At 35.5% G+C, this 25,360-nt stretch overlaps 1 protein-coding gene across 4 annotated transcripts in view; it reads left to right on the forward strand.

Moving 5' to 3' along the window:
- LIN28B (lin-28 homolog B) overlaps positions 1-25,360 on the forward strand; it is a 113,167-nt gene that overhangs the window by 84,274 nt on the left and 3,533 nt on the right. The gene's annotated exons all lie outside the window — the stretch shown is intronic.

The following is a 25,360-nucleotide window of genomic DNA, read 5'->3' on the forward strand; positions in this document are numbered from 1 at the left end:
CAATATATTCAGGTTTATATTTACTGGCCATATATGAACTTGGACTTCTTTATGTTTTACTCATATTTTATTTTTAAGGTTATTTTAGCTTCATGTATTAGGGAGTTTTCTGTCTCTGTGTTGTAAAGTAATTTAAAATAGATGAGAATTAAAGTAGTGGTCTCTGAAGTGGAAGGTCTATTCCAGGGGATAGATGATAGATTCATTTACCTCATACACAGGGGGTGGATTACAGTTTGTGTTTTTATTTTACGTACCTTATACTTTTTGCTTTATAATGTATAATAGTATGTATCTAATTTATAAATACAGAAATAAACATATTGGGATGGGTGTTCATAAATATTTTGCTAGTAAGTGTCATGGCCAGTATATGCTCACAGCTTTAAAAGGTGATAGAACTGTTACAGAACATCTAAGCCCTTTCTTCGTCTTCCGTAGTTTAAAAAATTACATTTCTAGAGCATTCTCTTCTTATCTATTAGTTTTTTTTACTTCCATTTCAGTCAAATATGATATATTTTGCTGGGAAATTTACTTCCTTTAGATTTTCTAATTTGTAGCAATAAGATTTCCTTATTTGTTTAGTCTCTTTCATATACATTTTACATTTTTATTTTCTTTCTTTTTTTCTATTTAGGCTTCTCATTGATTTATCTTTTCAAATACTTAGTTTTTATCTACATTTCCTGGGGTTTTTGTTGATTTCCTACTTCTTTACTTTCAGATCTTACCTGTATAAAGTCTTCTACTTTTGTTAATTTTGTTATTTTTTTCAGTTTTCTAAAATTAAATACTTAGCTTACTATCAGTCTTAGTTTTTGTAAATAATGATTTCAGATCATAGATAGTCCTTTAAGAAAGGCTTAACCTTATTAAACAGGTTTTGGTATGAATTGCTAATTATTTTAATTATTCCTAGGTAAATTAAAATTTTAATTTTCAGTTTGCTTCAAGGGTTATTTAATTGTTTGTCATCCGATTGGGAATATAGTAGTCACTGATTTTTCAGGTGTAAGTGCTATAAACCAATTCATAGTGGCTTAAGGCCGTTTATTCTCGTGTGGTCACTAGACCAGCATCAGTATCACCTGAGATCTTTTCAGAAATAAAAATTCTCAGGCTTCTGCCAGGCTTACCCCAGGGTGTGGATCCCAGCAGTCTGTTTTTTCTCTCTCTTTTTTTCTTTGTTAAACAGTCTATAGGTAATTTTGATGCCCTCTGAAGTTTGAGAACCACTGGCTTTAGGAAAAAAAGAAAATTTATTGACACACATAATTTATAACTCCAGGAATTAGAATAGTTTCAGATACATCTGGATTTGAGTGCTCAATTCAAGTGCCAAGAAGGCTAGAATTGCTAGCAGTTGTAACAAAAATCTAGAATTGATTTTACTGATGTAACCTATAAAGTGACACTGGGATTCCATTGACTTGAATCATTTGCCCACCCCACAGCTTGAGCCAAGGAGTGAGGTAAGCCCCATCCAAACCCCAAGGATTAAAAGTAGGAGAAGGAGGACTCTCCCGAAAGAAAATCAAGGTGCCATTATGAAAAGAGATACTGAATGAAATAAGGCAGTGACAACTGATGTTCATAAAACAGTGCTGTTCACAATAGCCAGTCTGCAAACTGTTTCCGTTTTCCAACAACACAAGGAGCTTGTGTGATAAGGTAAATCAACATGCTACTTCCTTTGTCCAGAAAGTCTTGCTACAAAACAACGTCACTGCTTCTAAATATTCATTCCTTCATGTGTTTACACATTTTCTTTTGTTATTTGTTTACATAGTTTTAAATTTATTTTTCTCCTTCTGGAACTCCTGTTAGTCAACTATTAATGCTCCTAAATTTGTCTTTAAAGTTTCATACCTTTTCTCTCAGCATTTCCATCCTGTCTTGCTTTTTGTTGTAAAATTATTCTTGAACTTACAGAACACTGAGTTATTAGGTGTGACTCTCTGTTATTACTATTTTTTTTCAATTTCGTTTTAAAATCTGAAACCATGTTTTTAGTTCCAGAGAACCTTTTTTCCTATTCTAAACTAAATAGTTTGTTAAAACGCTCTTCAGGAAATTTCACTGGGAGCCATACCTTTTAAGTGTGTCTTTCTTCCTTACATTGTCCCTTTAAGTTACTGGATTTTTTTTTCTTTCTTCAAAATCTCCCAATTGTGGGTTTTCTTCCCTTAACTAGAGTATAGAGCTGCCTTTTAGCATTTCTGGAGCAGAGGCAAATCCCTGAGCTCTGGAAGCTATAGTTTCTGCCCTTCTGATCTGGCAGTAAACAAACTATCAAACCAGGACCCTTCTGCTAGGAGAGATAGGAGCATGAAGGATGGATGGCTGAGGAGAGAACCTCTCTATCTTTCTCTGCTCACTGAAGAATATAGTCCATTTACCAAAGGAAAAACAAAGAGACAAGATTTAGGAGTAAAGCTTAATAAGAAATATGCAGAACCCAAATAGAGAAAATTCAAACTATACATTATTAGCATGAAATAAAAGTTTAATAAATATAAACACATGTAAAGTCTATCCTGGGTGTAGTGTGTCTCTTCTTTTAGTTTTATAATCTTTTTTTCCTAAATAGGGTTGATCTTGTATAAATTTGTAACCAGTCACCTTACTAACTTCTACTAATTTAATAAATTTTCAGTGCATTTATAGTTTTTAATTTATAAAATATTTTACCTACAAATAATAATTTTGCCTCATCCACAGTAATTTTTGGCATACCTAATTTTGTTGCTGTTTTGTTTGGCAAGTTCTTTCATTGTGTTTCTGTGTTACCCATCTGATGATCAGATAAATCATTTTTCTGGTTCATTTCTTTAAACTCTGAAGTCCATCTAAAATTTAATTTGTAACTTTATATAATATGAAACTTTATTCTGAATTTCTTCGTACTCAGCATTTCTTGTTTGAACTCTTTTCATTGATTTGCGAAGCCTCTTTTCTTTTATAATGATTTCTTCTCTATGATTGCTTCTAGTATTCATGTTCCAGGCCTCTCTAATTTTGCATTGTTTGCCCTGCCTTTTCTTCTACCAATAGTTTTAATTTCTGTATATTTGTAATATAGTACCAACAAAGCAAATCTTTTTTATTACTATTGTAAATTATTCTTGTAGCTATTTTAATTTATTTTTCTGGATGAACTTTAAAATCACTTTTTGAAATCTATCATTAGCAAGAGAATTCTGTTGGTATTTTTAAAAGAATACAAGTTATTTTTGAAATTCCTGTGGCACAGGAATTCCAGTTTTACAGTTGACTAATCTAATCATAGTTATAAACTGAAGTTGTTTCCCTATCTTGGCTACCATAAATTAATGCTGCAATTAATACAGGGCTACATCTATCTTTATGGATAAATTTTTTCAAAATTTTCGGGCAGATACCAAGGAGAAGGATTGCTGGGTTGTGTGGTAGCTCTAGTCTTAATTTTTAGAGGAAATGTCACACTGTTTTCTGTAGTGACTGTACCAATTTATATTTCTACCAGTAGTGTATGAGGATTTCTTTTTCTCAGTATTTTCTCCAACACTTGTTTTGTTTGGGTTTTTTTTTTTTTCTTATTGACAATAACCATTCTGACAGGTATGAGGTACTATCCCATTGTGGTATTTATTTGCATTTCCCTAATAGTTAGTGAAGTTGAGCATCCTTTTGTGTATCTGTTGGCCGTTAGTATGTCTTCTTGGGAAAGGGTCTGCTGAGGTCCTCTGCCTGTGTCAAAAGACTTTTTTTTTTAAAGTTTCAAAGGGGGTTGTATAATAAAGCAGTAGGCCATGAGACCTACTGAGTTCTTTTGATGTGTATAGTCAGTCCATGAGGACATGGTCTGATTTTCCTCATTCATTATTGTATATGTAGCTCCAGTCACCCAGTATGGTATACACTAAATCCTTAGTAAAGATTTCTTGAATAAAGTAGCTGTGACCTTGGGCAATTAACTGTCTATGCCCCTCAGTTACCTCATGTGTAAATCATTCATCCCCCCAACTTTTGTTACGTACCTCCTGTGTGCCAGGCACTGTTGTAGGCACTGAGCATGTAGCCAAAATGGGATATGTAAGGGTTTTGCCATTTTGGAGTGAACATTTTAACATCAGGCAGAGAAACGAAAATACAAACAAATGTATAATGTAAAGTCAGGTGGTGGTAACTGCTGTGAAGAAAAATACAACAGTGCAAGGAGCCAGGGGGAAATAGTAGGGAGGTTTTAGGTCTGATGGTCAGGATATACCAGAGATGAGATCTGGGCAAAGACCTGAATGAAGAGATGGAACGAGCCTTGTGCAGCCCTTGGGGGAGTGATTTCTATTCAGACGGCAAATGCTATGCAGAGACTCTGAGGCAGTAATGAATTTAGCCTCTTTGAGGGGCTCCAGCTCGTCAGTATGACCAGAGTGACTGAGGGGAGAGGTGCGAGTTGAAGGCCAAGAAATTGGCAGGGCCCTGTTTGTAGAGCACTATGTAGGTGATAATTATTTATGCAGTTTGATATCATTCCTAGTGAAATGGATAGCACATGAAGGGTTTTGAAGAAAGGAGTGACATGAGCAATTTTTTTTTTTTTGCACTCTGACTGCTGTGTGGAAAATAGACCTTGGTGAGGAAGAATAGAAGCAGGAAGACCAGTTTGGAGGCTGATGCAATAATGCAGGTAGATGAGAGGTGATGCTGGCCTGGACAGGGATGTGGACAAGGAAAGAAGTGGTCAGACTCTGGACATGATTTGAATATAACAACAAGAATTGCTGGTAGACTGGCTGTAGAGTTTGAGGAAAAGAGGAATTAGGAGGACCAATTTCTGGTGTGAGCAGTTGGGTGAAGGGTGATGCAGTTCAGTGAGATGAGGGCAGCCAGAGTTGGAGAATCAAGAGTACTGTGTTGCATATATTAATTTTGAGTTGCCTGTACAGCAGAAATGTACGATATATAGTTCAAGGTAGAGGTGGGGGCCAGTAACATACTGACAGGATTGAATCCCATGGGGATGGATGAGAGCCCTTTGAGGACTGAAAAAAATTTAGAGGTGGAAGTCACAAGATACAGCTAAGGAAAGAGTGGACAGAGAATAAAAGTGAAGAGAGTTGTTCCTCACTAGCCATGTCTCAGAGAGAGATCTCGAAGAGAGGGGTGAACTGCATTAATAGGCCGATAAGCAGCCATCCAGTTTGGCAGGATGGAGGTCACGCAGGGGTGTATCTGGTGTTTAGAGGTGAGAGAGTTAGTCAACAGCTACTTCCTTATTTAGCAGAAAAATCACATTAATATTCATTTTTATATTCCTCCTAGGTAATCTTTTGTTTTTAATTTGGGAAAAAAGGAGAGATTGAAATCAAAGCAAAATATTATCATTTAAAAGGTTACTCACTGGGTTAGATGATTTTTCCAGATCCTCCATTCTTCAGATGTTTGGTGTTAATATTTAAAGTTTCTGAAATTATATATGTAATATACATAACATTTCATTTTAAAATAGCAGCTCTGCTTTACACAGTCACAATAACTAGACAACACATAGTCCTATTTTTAAAAAGAAGTCCTTTCTCCAAGTCTGTTTTCATCCTTCCAATAGTTGACCACTGTTCTTAGTTTCTTGTTTATGTTGTAGAGATTTTAAAATGTACATGTAATTAATTGTAAATTTTTATTCTTTTTTCCATGAAGGACAGCAGACTGCAACATAATCTTTTGCCCTTTTACAGTTTATTTTTTAAAATAAATTTTACTTAGACAGTATATGACCATTACATAAAACTTTAAAATACACACAAGCCAAAAAAAGAAAAGAAGTATACTTACCAGAGTAAGTACCAACATGAAAACTTTAGTATATAGTTTTCTGGATCGATCTTCTAGCCCAGTGTGTGTGGGGTGGGTGGGGGGTGTTTGTGTGTTTTCGTATCTGTGTGTTTGCCAAAATGTACAGCTTTTTTAAAAAAATGTTTTTCTTTAATTGTTTAATTTTTATTGTTCAGTTAAAGTTTGCATTCAATACTATTTTGTATTAGTGGAAGGCAGTTTTGTTAGTTCTGCCCTAATAAAAAACGAGCCTGGTCCCCTAGGTTGACTGAAGATGCATAATCAATTTTCTTCCACATCAACCCGCACTCCTATTTCTCAGGTGAACACTATTTACCTCCCTCTACTCTCTCTTCCACTCTCTAAGTCAGTATTTCTCTAAATGTGGTCCACCACCCACCCACTTGACAAGCAGCTAGGGTGCTTGTTAAAAATGCAGATTCTCAGACTCCTCAGACCGAACCGACTCTCTAGGGTGCAGCTCTGGGACCTGCAACAAGATCACCGGGTGATCCGACAGTTTTAATAACCTGTGAATTTTTTAGCCAGTAATCTCCTTTCTTTTTATGTGTTATTATCTTATCTCAAACCTGAATATGTTCAGATTTCCCTCAAATAATCCAAAATGTTCTCCACAGCTGGTTTGTTCAACTCAGTATCCAAAAGTGGTCGACTTGTCAATTTCTCCCTCCAGATATGTCCATTTTTCTGTGCATCTGTATGAATGAATTGAACCATTTCTCGTTACTCAGCATCTTTCTCTATCCCTAAGAATACAGAGTGTGACAAAAGTAGGTTTACAGTTGTTTGAAAGGAAAATAATACAATAAATAATAGTACAAGAAGAAACTCTGTTTTGTGTACTCACAGCTATAAACCCTACTTTGGCCCTGCCCTATATATTTTTGTCTCAAAGTGTATTTTCTCTATATTATTAATAAAACCAGCTTTCTTTTGGTTAATGTTTGTCTGATGTCTTAGGATTGCCACAACCAAATACCATAGACCAGGTGGCTTAAACAATTTATTTTCTCAGAGTTGTGGAAGCTTCAAGTCCAAGACTGAGGTGTCAGCAGGTTTGGTTTCTCCTGTGGCCTCTCTTCTTGGTTTGCAGGCTGTGCCTTCTTGCTCTACCCTCACATGGCCTTTTCTCTATCCTCTTCTTCTAAGGACACCAGTCATACTGAATTAGGATCCCACCCTATGACTCATTTAACCTTAGTTACTTCTTTAAAGGCGCTCTGTTGAAATGCATTAATGAGTAGGGCTTCAACATATGAAGTGGGTGGGGGCACGAGTTCAGTTGCTGCTGGTCCATGACTCAGTCTGTTCACTTATTAGACCCCTAATATCATTTGCCCTCAGGGCAGTCATGCCTTTAATATTTGCTTATAGCTCACCGCTTCTTGCTGTGACTCTGCCTCCTAATTTATTTGGGGGGCCATTTCCCTTATTTCCTGAAAGCCCTGTAGTGTATTAAAAAATGTGGTCTTTTTCCAAGTGTTCTGCACATAGTTGTCATACTGCTGAAAGCAGAAGTTCTTAACATTCTTTTCATCTATTTTTGATCCAGTTGCTTTTTAAGTCATCCATTGAGCTTTTAGTGAGTCAATTGTTTATTTTTTCTGTTTCTAGGTATTCTATGTATTTTTTCAATTTGCTTGGTGATGTCTTAGAGTCTTTTGCTCCTGGCCATATTTTCAGTTCCTTCTTATTTATTTAACATAATAGTTCTTGACCAAGGTGGTACCATTACACAGCTGTTTGGAAATTTGTGGGGGAAATGTTGGTCCTTTGTTTTCCATACAAGTGATGGCATCTAGTGGGTGGAGGTTAGGGATACTGCTAGAAGTCTTATAAGGCAGGGGACAACTCCCCATAGAATCATCTGTCATAAAACGTCAAATGTATATGTCAGGTTTTTCTTACATTGTATTTTTTCAAGGAATGTGTCCTTCTTACCTAATTTGTTGAATATTTTTGACATAAACTTATTCATAATACTCTTTTACATTCTTTCAATGTCTGTAAGATAGGCATCAATATCCCCTCTTTTATTGCTAATATTGGTAATTTCTCCTGGGGTTTTTTTTTACATTCAATATTACTTTTATTAGTTTCAAATGTACAGCTTAGTGGTTAGATGACCAGACTTTACAAAGTGTTTCCCCTTGATATTTTCAGTGTCCACCTAGTCTAATAGTTATTATAATATTAGTGGTTATACTCCCTATGCTACCAAAAAGTTGAAAATGGAACTGCCTTATGACCCAGTGATTCTACTTCTGGGTATATATTTGAGGAAACACAAAATAGAATCAAAAGAATATATGCACCACTGTGTTCATTACAGCATTATTTACGATAGCAAGCTATGAAAGCAACCCTTTGCCCATCAACAGAAGAGTGGATTAAAAAGTGGTGGTACATATATGCAATGGAATATTACTTTACTATAAAAGAGAATGAAGTCTTGCTATTGGTAATAGTATGGATGGACCTAGAAGCAGGGGTGTCTAACCTTTTGACATCTCTGGGCCACACTGGAAGGGAAAAAGTTGTCTTGAGCTACACATTAAATACACAAACACTAATGAAAACTGATGAGCAAAAAAAAGGTGTTAAGTAAATTTATGATTTTGTGTTGGGCCTCATTCATAGCCATCCTGGGCTGCATGCAGCCCACAGGCAATGGGTTAGACTCTCCTGAAGGGTATTAAGCTAAGTGAAATAAATTGAAAAAAGACAAATACCATTTGATCTTACACAGAGAATCTAAAGAACAAAATAAACAGACAAAATTGAAACAGACTTATAGATACAGAGAACAGACTGATAGTTGCCAGAGGGGAGGGGTGTTGGGGGGCTGGTGAATAAAGTGAAGGAATTAGGAAGTACAAATTGGTAGTAACAGAATAGTCATGTGGATGTGAAGTATAGGGAACAAACCGGTAGTCTTTCTCCTGTCTCATTTCTTGATCAGTCTTACCGAGAGTTTATTAATTTTAGCAATGTTTTCAAACCAGTTTTTGGCTTTGTTGCCTTTCTCAATTGTTTTCTATTTCTTTGATATCTACTCAATTATTTAATTCGGATAACTTACTTTGGGTTTGTTTTGCTCTTTTTCTAGCTTCTTAAAGTAAAAACTTAGACCACTGACTTTTTAAACATTTCATTTCTAATATAAACATTTAAAGCTTTAAGTTTCTCCTGAGTACTTCTCTTACTGCGCCCCCCAAATTTTTAACATATTTTGTTTTCATTTTTATTACTCTTGTGATTTCTTTGATCTAAGTGTTATTTCAAAGTGTATTGTGCCATTTCTAAAATATTTCTAAATATATCTAAAAGATTTTCTAAACGTCTTATGTATTTCTAAACTTGATTCCACTGTAATCAGAAAACATATACTATACAATTTTAACTTTTTGAAATTTCTTTAGACTTATTTTATGTTCCCAGTTATGTTCTATCCTGGACAATGTTCCATGTTCACTTCAGAAGAATACATATTTGCAGATTTTATTTATTTATTTTTAGAGAGGGGGAAAGGAAATAGAAAGAGAGGGAGAGAAACATCAGTGTGTGGTTGCCTCTCACACGCTCTCCCACCAGAGACTTGGCCCATAACCCACACATGTGCCCTGACTGGGAGTCGAACCAGCAACCCTTTGGTTTGCAGGCCCACACTCAGTCCACTGAGCTACACCAGCCAGGGCGGATAAGTTTTGCTTTTTAAATGCAGGCTGATATGAAAGCTGTCACATAATCTAACAAAATTGTTTTGAAGGAAGTTACAGACAACTAAGCACTACTAGAGCGATCTAATGGAAAAAAACAAATGAACTTTTTGGCTAACCCAACATAATATCTGTTAGATAATTGTGGTTATAGTGTAGCTGACATATTTTATATTGTGTGTGTGTGTGTACTTGTTTTATCAATTACTGAGAAAAGTATATTAAAATCCAACCATGATTGTGGGTCTCTTTTTTCTTTGACTTCTGACAATATTTGCTTTCCTCCCTTTCGAAACTCGGTTAATAGCAGGTTCATTTCATTCATACTTGTATTTGGAAATATTAGGTTCTCTGATGGATTGATCCTCTGTGTTTCTGAAATTTCCCACATCTTTTGTAATATATTTCATTTTGAAGTATCTTTTGTCTGATACTTATATAGTCACACCAATTTTTTATGATTATTATATCCATGGTTTATTTTTCATTTCATTTTAATTTTAGCATCTCTATGACTATAAAGTGTCTCATGTAGTCAAAATATAGTTAGGTTTTAATTTTTAAATGAAATCTGACAATCCCTGCCCTTTCATTGGAGCATTGAGACTATTTGTATTTCATTACTGATATAGTTAGACACAAGTCTTCCATTTTGCTACTTGTTTTCTCTTTTTCTCATTTGTTTTTTTGTTTGTTTCTCTTTATTTTCTGATTTCTTTTTGGTTAATATTGTTTCATGTGCTAAAAAATGTAAGAATCTTACAAAAGTGTAATTAGTATAATTTCACTCACTACTAATGTTATCCTTTGTGCTACTGTGCTATATATTTACTATATTTTAACTTATACATCCATAATTCATTGTTATTACTTTTGTTTTAAATTAGTATTTACCTCAGAACTAAGAATAGAAAATAGTGTTTTATGTTTATATATACATCTCATTTCAAGTTCTCTTCATTCCCTTGTGTACATCTAAGTTCCATGCAATGACATCTCCCTTTAACTTAAAGAACCTTTTTTCTTCAGCATTTCTTTTTGTGAAAGTGTGTGGTTCATATATTCTTTCAGCAAGTTTTTTGTTTGTTTGTTCTTAGTACTGTGAAGGTGTTCTGTTGTCATCTGACCTTCATTATTTCTGAGAAGATATTAAGTGTCATTCATTTCTTTGTTTCATAGTATGACATGTCTTTTTCCCCCTTGCTTATTTATTTGGGCTTTTAGTGTTTTATTTATAATGTGGCATGGCATGATTTTCTTTGATTTTATCATATTTGGGGTTCTATAAGCTTTTTCAATCTGTTGATACAGGATCTTTCCCATAAAACTTAGATAATGTTTGGCCTTTTTTCAAGCATTTTTCTGCACCATTCTCTCTCCTCCTGAGACTCCAACTGCATATACATCACACTATTTTATGCTGTTCCACATGTCATAGAGGCTCTGTTCATATTTTTCAGTCTTTTTAAAGTTCCTATTTTTTTGTAATCTGTCCTTAAATTCACTTCCTGTTTTCTCTGTGGTTTCTAATATGCTGTTATCCAATTAATAACTCTTCATTTTAGATATTATAACTTTTTGGTTGTAGAATTTTTAGATTACTTGTTTTTTATTGTTTATATTTTTCAGCAAAAATTCCCAACTGTTCATTCATTGTGTTCTTCTTTACATTGTTGAACATTTTTACCATTGCTGTCTTGAGTCCTTTTCTTCTATATCAGTCATTTTGGGTCTCTTCAAGGTCTTTTCTATTGATTGCCTTTTTCCCTTGAGTATGGGTTTCCTGCTTTTTTACATATCTACTAATATTTTTTAAGTGTATGCAGAATGGCTGATAGTTGTAGTTAGTCTGCTTTTGTATCTCCTTTACAAGATGTTGAGTCTTGTTCTGACTGGCAGTTGAACAACTGGGAGATTTTTATTCTGCCAGCCTTGTTTTAGTTTAGTGTGGTTCTATTTTGGTTTTATGTTTAGTCCTGGGGTGTGACCCTTCCTCTAGGGTATGGTTCTTCCTTATTCATAAGGTATGAGCTTACTGAGATTTCAACTGAATGCCCAAGGTGCTGGACTTGGACTCCATTGTGGTCTCTCCACTCTGGCTGATGTCTCCCACCACAGTGTGCCCTTGGGTACTTGTTTACTTCTTCACCAAACCAGTCTCTTTCCTGTTTTCCACTCTCACTCTGTGTATAGGTGTGGATGGTTCTCTTTTGCACTGATCTCTCCTCTCCAGTAGTCTGTCCCACAAATTGCCTCATGAACCCTGAACTCAAATCTGTACCTCTTTAGCTCTCTGATACCACTGTACCATGCTTGGGTTCCAACTTCTTGATCCCTAGTCCCTGAAGTCTACTCAGGCAGAAAGTCAGGTCAAATGTGGTGCTTACTTTAAACATCCCCCCCCCCCCCCATAAATCATTACAGCTTTCCACTGCCTATTGTTCCATTCAGTGTCTGTAAACAGTTAGTTCATACATGTTTTCCAGTTCTGTAGTTGTTTACTGAAGAAGAGGAAGTCTAATAACAGTAAGCCTGTCATGGTCAGAAGTCTACAGAACCTATGTATTCTTAATTTTCTTTGTAACACAGAGCTAAAGAATGTATATTGTAAAAAATTACATGTAAAAATCATGTATTTTGGGATTGCAAATTATTTTTCAGCCTTACTGTGGTAGTTTCCAGAAGCGCTTCCTTTTTAACTTCTTGTATATTTTTTTTTGTTTTTCAATCCATCACATATTCCCCATCAGCTATTAAACGATGGTGGTTTCCAAGGTCTTTTTGTATGCTTCACACTGAAGTTATGTCTCAGTGTGTGGTGGAGCTAAAAGATGCATGATATGTTTCCTATTATACTTTGTCACTATTGTCTACCAAATTGGATATTGCACTTTTGAAATAAGTCTAGCTCATTTGAAGAGTATTATATATTTTTATTTTTTAATATTGTTTTTAAATTTGTCTTGACATGTTATGCTCCTTCAATTAAGGTGATTTTCCTTTCATTTGTTGTATATAGGTACATTCATATTGATTATTCCTATATTCCCTTGTACCCCCTGTATTTTCCTGTACCTGGTATGAAATGGTTTCTATGAAATCCAGATGTATTTATCATAAACAAGTACAAGCACTGACAATTTCATTATGTCTCCTAGTGTGGTTTTGTTACTGTATTTTTCATTGAAATATGTATTTCCCCTGCTCCTGCCATATATTATAGTTAAGTTATGTAAATGTGTAACAAATGCACACAGATGGGTAGAGGTAGGTTTACAGCTGTTCATATGGAAAAAGGCATGCAGGTTATGAATATTACAATAGTTTTATTAACTCAAAAGAATGTCACAAAGACAAAAAGCCCTGGTTTTGCCCACTGCTGTGTGTGTGTGTGTACACATATCTGTATATATAAAATTTCTTTCAGGATAGGGGCATTACAAAAATATTTATTATAAAAAGTAGGCATTGGCTTGATAATGTTAAGAACCATTGCTTTAAACATGTCAGCATTTACTTTTTCTATAGTCTGTGTCTGATCAATCCAATACCTGAGGTCTTTGGGTCTGATTCTACTGGCTGTACTTTATGGTACCCTATTTTTTTGTGTCTTTCATGATTTTTTTAACCACTTGTATTTTTTGAATTTTTATCTATTTGTATTCTTTGACTCCTGGCTTGCTTGAAAGGTGCATTTTTCCCCAAGGACTTTTGTGTGTGTGGGTGTGTTTGTTTTGTCTTGTGCCTAGAAGCACTTGTACCCAGTGAGAGCCATTAATAACAACCTCTCAGCTCATGCCACATCCACACTTGAGCTGCAGCACCACACCATGCACAGTTTGGGTCATAGTTATAAGTTCCAAAGGGAGATTTGTTTTCTCTTCTTCCCGTGTCAGGGATAGAAAAATTTTCATGCCATCCCTTTCTTCTGTCAGGTTTTTTTTTTTTTCTTTTCTCATTTATCTTTACATTTTGTGTGCAGTTTGTGAGGAGGGTTTCTAGCTCTACCGGGCAGTGTATCTTATTAGACTCCCAACTTCCAGATAGGTTCTAGGCTTTGTTTCCTCCATCATCTCTTTTACAACATCAAAGCTTAAAGGCATTACTGGGCATTATCTCACAGGCATCTATAGATACCTCCAAAGTAGAGTTTGTTTCAGTGGCCTACTTTTACCACCTGAGTTTTCAACTTTCATTTTATTTTTCATTTCTAAGCTTTCCTTACATGCTTGCCTGATAAAAAGATGCATTTTCAAAAGATGTTTTTAAAATATTTTCTCCAGGATTTTTCATTGTTTTTTTGTGGTATGATAAAAGTATTTTCATATGCTACTTTCACGAGAATACAATTCATTGACTTTTTTTGTATGACTAATTTTTTTAAAGCTTTTCATTTTTGCTCATATGAGTATTTAGAGTATTTGGTCATATTCTTCAGCCTATAATAGCAAAATATTTTTATTTCTAGACATTGACTAGGATGATCAATTCAATGAGCTTGTTCATTTCTCTGCTACTTACCCCCTTTCAGTCAGTGCCTTTAGCGTTTGTCCACCTATTAAACTATATCAAGTGAAAGTACTTTTACAATTGTCCTTTTAGCAAAAATTTATTCTAAAAGAAACAAAAAGCACTTCTGGCCAAGATGATGGAAGCATAGGTAGACACACTGCGCCTCCTTGCACAACCAAAAGAAGGACAACGACATATTTAAAAACAAAAAACAACCAGAACTGACAGAAAATCAAACCATATGGAAGTCCAACAACCAATGAGTTAAAGAAGAAATATTCATCCAGACCGGTAGGAGAAGTGGAAATAGGCAGCTAGGATAGAGAGAACTCACAGCAAAGCAGCAGCTGGCAGACTGGGTGGTCCCACATTCCCATGTAGATAACCGGGAGGAACAACCAGGAGACAGACCACGCAACCCAGGGCCCCAACACAGGGAAATAAAGCCTCAAACCTCTGACCGAAAACATCTGTGGGGGTTGAGGCAGCAGTGCAAGAGATTCCACAGGAGACTTCACAGGAGAGTTTGTTTGAGGGACCCACATGGGTCCTAGAACATACACAAGCCCACCCACCCGGGAATCAGCACCAGAAGGGCCCAATTTGCTTGTGGGTTGTGGGGGAAGAGACTGAAAACCAGCAGAGCGAGGAGCAAGTGGCATTGTTTCCTCTTGGACCCCTGCCCCACATACAGCATCACAACCCAGCAACATAGATTGCCCCGCCCCAATGAACACCTAAGGCTCCGCCCCTTACTACTGACAGGCACACTGAGACAAAAAAAAAAAATGGCCCAAATGAAAGAACAAAGTTCCAGAAAAAATACAGCTAAGCAATGAAGAGATAGCCAATCTATCAGATGCATACTTCAAAACACTGGTAATCAGTATGCCCACAGAATTGGTTGAATGTGGTCACAAATTAGAGGAAAAATGAAGGCTATGAGAAGTGAAATAAAGGAAAATGTATAAGGAACCAACAATGACAGGAATGAAACTGGGACTCAAATCAATGGTTTGGAGCAGAAGGAAGAAAGGAAAATTCAACCAGAACAGAATGAAGAAACAGGAATTCAAAAAATGAGAAGAGGCTTTGGAACCTTCAGGACATCTTTAAATGTTCCAACATCTGAATCATAGGGGTGCCAGAAGGAGAAGAGGAAGAGCAAGAAATTAAAAACTTATTTGAACAAATAATGGAGGACAACTTCCCCAATCTGGCAAAGGAAATAGACTTTCAGGAAGTCCAGGAAGCTCAGAGAGTCCCAAAGAAGTTGGACTTAAGGAGGAACACACCAAGGCACATCATAATTACGTTACCCAAGATTAAAGATAAAGAGAGACTCTTACAAGCAGCAAGAGAAAAGGAGACAGTTACCTACAAAGGAGTTCCCATAATACTATCAGCTGATTTCTCAAAAGCAACCTTGCAGGCAAGAAGGGGCTGGAAAGAAGGATTCCAAGTCAGGAAAGGCAAGGACCTACATTCAAGATTATTCTATCCAGCAAAGCTATCATTTAGAATGATAAAGTGCTTCCCAGATAAGGTCAAGTTAAAGGAGTTCATCATCACCCAGCCCTTATTATGTGAAATGTTAAAGGGACTTATCTAAAAAAGAAGATAAAAAATATGAACAGTAAAATGACAACAAACTCACAGCTATTAACAACTGAACCTAAAAACAGAAACGAAACAAACTAAGCAAACAGCTAGAACAGGAACAGAATCACAGAAATGGAGATCGCATGGAGGGTTATCAGGAGGGAAGTGGGAGGGGAAGAGAGGGGAAAAGGTACAGAGAATAAGTGACATAAATGGTAGGTATAAAATAGGGAGAGGTTAAGAATAGTATAGGAAATGTAGAAGCCAAAGAACTTACATGTACGACCCATGGACATGAACTAAAGGGGGGGAATGCGGGTGGGAAGGGGTATGCAGGGCAGAGGGGAATAAAGAGGGTAAAATGGGACAACTGTAATAACATAATCAATAAAATATATTTAAAAAAATTTTAAAAAATATTGTATGATGCCATCCTCCCCAACTGGATAACAAATTTCCTTCTTGTCTTAGAAATATATTATTTACTCTTTGATTCTTGAGTTTGAGAAAAATATGCATGTATCTCACATACTACCTTATGTAAAGACTCATGATCTGAGTTACAGCTTATCCAGTTAATTTCACCATCATGGTTAAGAGTCTGAGGTGCTGTTGTCTTTGTATTTGTATTCTTATTCTTCTAACAATTGCGAAACATCTTCTGGCAATTTTCTTCTATTTGCCATTAAAGACAGAAAGTGAAAAATTCTGAATTCTCAACTGTGTTCAATGCAAGATTAAAAAGAAAAAAGACTACAAAAAATGCTGTCTTCTGAAGTTTTTCACATCTTCTGGGAAAAGCATATAATACTTGGGGCAATGCAGTATGGAAACTGATGTTGAAATAGTATTATCCAAACAACCTTTTCTCTTCTCGCCCTACCTGCCAGGATATTTTTCAACATTTGTTAGAAAAAAAATAGAAGAATTATTCAGTGACTCTATTTCTTTCATCTTACTGAGAGAATAAATCAAATTCTTCATGTAAATTTCTACCAGTCAAAAATCAAAGGGTGATCAAAGGAGATGAAAACTCTATGGTTGAAATACTCAAGGAATTGGCTTTAAGACAAGCCAGTTTGGGCAGTTACAATATGCACACATAAATTTGTTGATGTGTAGAATCCAGTCCTAATGGGTAACATTAAGAGTATTTGGACGCGTGTAAACAATCCTGTCTCTGTCCAGGGACCTATATGCTCTTCTTATACCTCCACCTTCAGTTTTTACCTCCATCCTTGGTTGACAGCTGTCTCTTTTTATATAAGTGGCCACATGTTCACATGTTAAAATGTTCAAATGGGGAAACAGGACTTCCTTAAGGCAGCAGTGATCAGAGAAAAGGTCTGCTGAATTCCTTAGCAGCATGACCATCAAGCTTTAGTCATATAAAAGTCTGGATGACATGAAGGACAACTGCAGACAGTAAAGAGGAGGGGAGAAGTAGCCCCAAGGCCAAGAACACCTTACATGACTTTACCTTTACTTTAATTTTCAAAATCAGACCTGCGGAGAGGAGGTAATATCACAGTTTACGGAGTTATCCAAACATAGTAGCAATTTTCCTTGTTCAGTTGTCACCTACCTACCTACGTGGCGAACAGTTTAAGAACTGCTGATTCTTGGTAAAGGGCTGTATAAAGTGAGTCACAGAAAGACCAGTTGGGCTGGGGGGAGTGGACAGAGGTCATTTACTTCTCATCTGTACCTCATCATTTTCCTCTGCAGCAGCTGGTGCTGGAATAGATCAAATTTATCGATCATTAGAGCCTTTCCTTGATGATTTCAGCACATTAGTTTTAACTCCTTATGATTCCTGAGTAAGTATAGAGAAGGTTTGGCACAATCTCCTGTTGCCTCTTGCACATGAATTAATCCTGAGGGTCTATTTTAGATAGATCCTGCAAAACATTGTGCCCTAGGACAACAGGTCCCTTATAAAAATTTTTATGCTATTTATATAAACTTCATTTAGATGGAAAGTGTACACATAGTTCTCACTAATTCAGTAATATAGCAACAATTCAGTAGTAATATTAATTTGGTAGTATAACAATAAGGAGGTTTTTGACACTCAGTGTTCATAAAAACTCATACTACCAACATTATTACTTTCATCAAAGATAACTCAGTCATGGTAACTTCCTTCAAAGCTTTGAATTACCCATTTGACTGAATAATAATAATAATGACAACTCATTTTGGCTAAAAATAAGGTAGCATCATCTTTTGATCTGCCCTCTTTCGCCTCCAGCTTGCGAACAGTTTGCACACCTAGAACTGCTGTCTAACCTTCTTCTTCATGGTTCCTCTGACATGCTACTGAAATTGATTCTTGACCTGTGTACAAGCTCTTCGAAATTTCTCATATTGTCTCTTCTTTTTGTGTTCTAACAGAGTATATGTGATAAAATGTGAACTAGTCACATTTTAATTTTGCAGTTATTATCTGTATACCTAAGGTTTTTTTTAATATCTAAGTAATTTTATTTATTATGTATATAAATTCTTTCATATACTGTTTGGATATTTACATTCACTTCTCCAGATAACAAACTATTGCTTCACATATAAAGTAATCATGACAAAATTCCTGTTTTAAAATTTGTTGTGCGTCTAGGCAAATGTTTATTAGTAGTAAAAAGAAATTTGAATGTGCCATCAAGAAAAAGATACCACCTTAGAATGACTTGTGAAATCATGCCAACCATAAAAATAAGACTGTTTTACAGAGCCACAGTCTAAAAGAAATCATGTGATGAGCAAGAAAATTCCCCATAGAACTTGACACAAAAGCAGTCATGGAATTGTGTCTCGCCAGGCCCACCCAGTGCTTATTTACAGAGCCTGTCACACCCCTGGCACTGGTGAATGTGAAATGGTCTGGTGAAAAGCAAGCGGTGTAGAAGTTTTATCTTTTCAGCATCACTGCTATCATAGATAATTGAACCAACATTTTCAGATTGCATATTATTATGATCTGATTCTTCCATCTAAGCAAACATCTAGTTTTGATCATCTCAGGATAAGTTAAACACTAAATGCCTTTCCTTTCCTTCATATTTGATACCAGCACTAACCTTCTAAAAAGACACTATACCTGAAGGTCAGTGTGACCAAAGATGGTAGATAAACTGACCTAGGTTTCAACAAGAATTGAAACCTGCAGTTTGGGTAGTTACAACACTGCCACTTCAGAAATGCATGTGGCTTTTATCCAGTGCACGTTGTCCTGACCTGCACATTCCTCCCGGGTTGTGTTGAGATCACTGTCTGCTGCCTGTGAGACAGGTTCTGTTTCCCAACACACTTTTTGCTCCCAAGAAATTGGAAAGCATTAAGTTATCTATGTTAGTACATTTTTCTTCTTGTTTTTTCTACTTTTCCATTAGTCAGAACAGATTACCTGCCTGGGATGTTTTTTGTCACTTAAATGTGAGATAACATTTCTATTTGAAAGACAGATTTAACTTTTGACCCAGAATTCATGGTACAAAGTGGAAAAGTCTCAACAAAGGTTTCTGTTCCATGAGAATTGCCACTAACTCTACCAACTACTTTTAAACATGATGGAATGAAAAACAAAAATGTCTGGCTTATAATTGTACCTGATGGAAGTGTCCTTACGTGAAAAAGACTCCCTTTGCCCCCATTTCTCCAATGATTTCTGGTCCCTTCCATGTCCTCATTTTAAACTGCTGTGTGTTCCATTCCTACTTCTTCTAGTACCCTGCATCCCACTCATCACATATCCATCCCCCACATTTTCCATCTTCCCTTGTTTTTATGAGATGATGAAAGGTTTATGAATAGAGTATTTTAGCTGATTTTCAAGATACTCTGGCGCATTTTTAGCTGGCATTACAATATAGATGACAGTCTATGGCATTAATCAGAAAGTATCCAAGAACTAATAAACAAACATAAGACAATCCAAAAAGCAGTCAGAAGACATTGTCAAACAAGATAAAATATGTAACTATGTATCTTACCATTCAGCTAATGATTCACATACATTTCATTAGGATCTAGTACAAAGTTGTACATATAGTAGATACTAAGTGCCTGTATTTTTCTGTTTTTCATTTGAATTTATGAAAATTATTGCATCAGTATTATATAAGTAGTTGAACCCACTAACAGATAAGGTACTGAGATAATTTCTCATCATGGAACCAACCACATAATTTATGAAGTTAGAACAGTAGTTAGCAAGTTTAAAAAAAACACACACCCACTCTTTGAACTCAGTACAGATCCCAGATAACTTTAGTAAATGATCCGAAAACTGAAGTTTGGAGGAGACAGACTATTCATTTCTACTGCCAGAAGTTCTAGAGTTTGAATGCCCATTAGTTCCATGCCAGAACAGACTGGCTCTTGCTTGCTATGAGTAGAACTAGGCGATACAGAACTGTCCAAACATCTATCATTTACCATGCACCAGAAAGAACAGAATGGCAATTACAGTGACTAAATTTTGCTTTTTAAATATAACATTGCAAACTTACTCTGAAGGTTGTAGACCACCTGTTATGGACTTGCTTATGCTCTAAGTATAGAAGACAGAGTGAGAAATAGTTACTTTATCAGTGGCACTCTTTTAGACAATATGTGATCTTAGTATTAGAGCTTTAAAGAATCCCATGGCTAGTATATTTTATTAAAAGCAGAGATGTTATTATTGTATCTACATACATAAGAAAGCAATTTTCTACTTCAAAGCCAACAGAATTTAGCTATTAGGAGAAATGTTTAAATGAGTATATCCATACTAAACAAGTGTAAATGCTTTTGAAAACTGTTTTAGATGGAGGCAATAGAAGGTGGAGAATTAAAAGAGTTGTTATGGGAAATCAATAAAAGTTAATTGGTAATGATGGTTGAAGTTTAGAGAAAGCATCAATAGATTCAAGAGCTATAAATTATCACCCATTCTGATGACATGGGCGACTACACATTGAACCCATCTTTGATTGATGAACTAAGAATTGAATAATGGCCTCAGAAAAAGAAATCACTTCTGAAGCCAAACTCAGTAGATTTACAGTGTTTTCCTTCCAGAAATAAACAAGGATTGGTGATGGTAAAAGGTTGTGGGTTTTTGTGCTACCACAGTCAGAAATTTTAGGGAGTCATTTTTCATTCCCAGTAAGGAAACGAAACATACATACCTTTCCTCTTTCCTTTCTTTCTGCCTTCCTTCCTCCTTTCCTTGCTGCCTCATTCCCTCCCTCTCTTCTTCCTTTCTTTTTCTTTTCCTTTTCGAGGCATCAGTGATCTGTTGAAACAGTATTTTGGGAGATGTATTTACTGGTTTGAACCACATTCTTCATGGCTGAGATTATATAGTAATCCCTTGGTAAGGTTGTTGGTGCAGAACCTGGGTTTGTACACAGCTGTGGTTCTTAAGGCGCTTCACACTTTAGTTTCTTGGGAAGCTTTGTTTGAGCAAAAAAGAAAAAGAACTTACAGACACAGACATCAGTGTGGTGATTGTGGGGAGAGGTGTCGGGGAGGTGGGAGAGGGCATAAGGGGGATAAATGGTAATGGAAAAAATACAATAAAAAGAAGTATTTTTAAAAAAGTACTGATGATGCCTAGAGCTCTGCCTTAGAGGTTCTGATTTAATTGGTCAGGAGTAAGACACAGGCATTAGTATTTTTTAAAAGCTTTTAAGATGATTCTAGAGCTATTTGGTATGCAGGTTCATTGTCGGATGACTAACAATAATGAATGTCAAATTAAAAAATGGAAGTGAAGATTTATAATTGTTCTTTTTTCTTACACAAATAATATATAGATTCTTGTTACTTAAAAAAGAAACCACTAAAATTTAGGAAGTAAAAATGAAATTCTCCTTTACCTTACTAACTCTTCACCAGATGTAACCACTGTTAATTTATGGTTTATCTTTCCAGTGGTTTTTCTGTGCATTTAAAAATGCATGCAACTACTTATATATAGTGTTTTTGCAACAAATAAGATTATAATACATGTATGTATTATCCTGTGGTTTGCTTTTTTTTCACTTTTTAGGAGATCTTTCCAAATCAGTACAAATAGATCCACCTCATTTTTAAAATACTCTTTTACTTCACTCCTTTTAATGCCTGCAGTGTTTCTTGGTATGAATGTACTTTAATCTCTTTTTTATTTCCATATATTTACAACTTAGTGGTAAGGAATATGGACTCTGGTCCTAGCTGGTGTAGCTCAGTGGATTAAGCGCAGGCCTGCAAACCACAAAGGTCACAAGTTCCATCCCCAGTCAGGGCACATGCCTGGGTTGCAGGCCAGGTCCCCAGTAGGGGGTGCAAGAGAAGCAACCACACATTGATGTTTCTCTCCCACTCTTTCTCCTTTCCTTCCCTTGTCTCTAAAAATAAATAAATAAAATCTTAAAAAAAAAGAATATGGACTCTGTAGCCAGACTACTGTATTTGATTATAAGCATTTATTATTGTTGTTAGCATTATCATTTAATTTTTCTATTTTTTGCCAATATGGACAATACTGTAGTTAATATCTTAATACCAAAATCATTGTGCTTACTAGTGAATATTCCCACAGGGCTGATTGCTGGAGGTAGAGTTGCTAGGTCAGATGGTATGTGTATAAATATTTTGAAGTATGTCAAATTGCCCTCCAAGAGAAGCGGTCTCAGTATGCATTTGTTTCAATGATAGAAAATCCAAATGTAATATTTATTTCAAGGCCTAAAGAGACCATCTGCACACAGTGTGACTATACGGGCTGACTAAAGCATTAGGTTGCTTTATTTTGACTGGGGTTTCATTGAGTCAGTTTGCTAGCTCTGACTGTAGCATGTCAACCTGATGTTCTGATTTACAGTCATAAACAGGTGACTAAGGGGAATGGAAAATTATTTACTAATTTTTTAGACAAAATATTCTGACACAGAAAGTACGAGAAGGGTAGAAATAAAACTGGGCAGTGATAGTGAAAAGTCTGGACCGGACTAGTTTCAACCTTTAATCTCACAGAGAGAAGCTCACTTCCCCACAGCGTGGTGACGGAGCAGAAACCCAAATCTGAAGAAAGATCTACTTCACATCTGTGTGCGTGTGTTGATGTTTTAAATTCAGGGCCCTATATGTTTTTAGGCTGACATATAGTAAATTTACATCAATGTTGTTAGGTGTGATGTTTTTACATAATTAAAATACAAATGAAATTTATTATTTTCAATTACAATTTCCTTTATAGAAACTGAATCTAAATATTTTCATCCGTACAAGTAGATATAGCAGTACTTCATAGGACTTGGGGGAGGACTGATTATACAACACATTCAAAACCTTTTATACGGTGTCTGGAACATAGTAAGCTCTCAAATTGAACCTATTATCATTTCTGTTATTGTCATTTTAATTCTGTTAACATTATGTTCAGCCCTGTTGTGGTGTATAGATCACTTTATTTTTAGCATTCAAGTAACTGAGAGGGATATGGAGTTCTGTATTTCGAAAGATACAAATAAATAATTTTTGTGTTACGTATGTATTTGTTCCATAAGAACCTTTTTAAAAGAACATGGAATCACCACTAATATTTTTGAAAACTGAATACTATTCTTACCACTGTACTTAGGAAGACTCTATAACAGTTTACTTAAGTGTTTTATTATTTAATTGGCTTATGGTCTTAGGAGTTTGGGTGTAAGAAGGAGGAAATTAAAAAAAGCATAAATTCACATAAAGAATAGGTTGCTTTGATAGAGGTCAGAGAACATGTGCACTGTCTTGAAAGGCATTTCTAGCTCTGTGATTCATCCACGTTTTCTAACTCTCCCCTCGTTATGTTGGAGCAGATTGTGTACTGTGGGCAAACTATACCCAAGTATAAATTTAGATTGTTTGGGAGATATCAGAACAAAATGGGGCATTCATCTGGAAGGTTGGTCTTAGAATCTTTCTCTCTTGCCCTCAGGAAATACAGAGTGGGCAGACTGCTTACAGAAGCTAAACTCTGGATCTTTCCTTTTCCTGATCTTTCTTGGGTTCTCTGATGGCATTTCTGCCCATCCACCTCCCACCACCATCAGACTTGGATCCAACACTCCCTGTGTTTGGTTGATTGACACACAATTGAATTAGATAACAAGTGTTCAGACACATTAGCATTGAAAACTATAGATTTGATGAAAATTATTAGTATTATTAGTTCTGGATTTTAGTGGGACCGTATCAAGATTAAAATGATAAACAATCTCTTTAGAGTCAGTTATCTTTTTCCCAAAGTAGTTTTCAAAATTCTTTCCAATGAGGCTTTCCTTTAGCCCCTCTGGCCTCCCATTGGGAAACTGCATTGATTTTTTTTCCTCTCCATTGATTTTTTTTCCCTCTCACTTTTCTTCTCTGGAGATTTTTATGTGCTCCTTTCCAATATTCACTCCTTCCCACCCTGTATCTTGCAATTTTTGTCCACTCCATGTTCTCTCCCTGATACTGCTTTACTTACTGTTCTTTTAATATATCATTTTTCTTGAAAAGCTTACAAATCATCATATTCTTATTCTTAATGCCTCCACCAAACCCCCAAAAATACAGATTTAAGTTTCCAAATTCTTATTAAACTAACACTTTACAAATACTTAGATGCACCTAAGTTACATTTTTATCCACTACATTTTTAGACAGGCAAATCTGGCTCTCTGTCTGTGGTATTACACCTCTGGACAATTTTTAAAAATCACTTTTGGGATCCAGGGGAAATACACAGTTGATGAATTATTTCATGTAAGCTATTGAGGTGTTTAAAAATCAGTGTTTCTATATATCTATATAATCTAGTGGTCTTCAGTTGAGCTCAGTTCTGTTATTGCTGATGCTGATATAAGTTACTTATTGGGTGTTCTACACTCCCAAAATGATAAGTTTTTCAAGGACTGTAGCAGATCTGAATTCTGATTTCCTAATCAGAGTTTCCATTTTTTATTATGGAATCCTGAAAACTTTGGCTATATTTTGATCAACCTATTAATTAATGTACATTTTGGGGATTAGTTTATAAAACTCATAATTACTTTTTTCATAATGTAATTAAATATTCCTAAAGATATAAATCTAAAAGATTTGTTTTTATTTATTTGCAATTTTAGATGCTAGTATAACAATTGTTGGCTTTCTTCTTTTTTTTTTTTTTTAAGATTTTATTTATTTATTTTTAGAGAGGGAAGGGAGAGAGAGAGAGAGAGAGAGAAACATCAATGTGCGGTTGCTGGGGGTTATGGCCTGCAACCCAGGAATGTACCCTGGCTGGGAATCGAACCTGGGACACTTTGGTTCCCAGCCCGCGCTCAATCCACTGAGCTACACCAGCCAGGGCTGCTTTCTTCTTTCATTTAAAAATTGTGATATTCTTTTAAAAAAGTGGCTCCAATATGATTATTTCCCATTTTAAACATCCTATAAAAAGTAATATAGAATTCTATATTACTCTCTTTAGGATTAAAGAGAATAATAATTCTCTTTGGAATTAAAGTATAAAGTAATTCTGTGAAGAATTTGATAACCTAAGATAATTTGACCATTTTGTTTATTTTTATCTTTATGTTCAATATATGAGAAAATATCCTTTGTGCCACTGGTTCATCATTTTGTAAAATACTTAACATTAGTTGGGTTATCAAAATACATACAGAGTATGGTTTATTTGTATATAG

The sequence above is a fragment of the Phyllostomus discolor genome, chromosome 4 (assembly GCF_004126475.2).
Source record: "Phyllostomus discolor isolate MPI-MPIP mPhyDis1 chromosome 4, mPhyDis1.pri.v3, whole genome shotgun sequence".
Lineage (NCBI taxonomy): Eukaryota > Metazoa > Chordata > Mammalia > Chiroptera > Phyllostomidae > Phyllostomus > Phyllostomus discolor.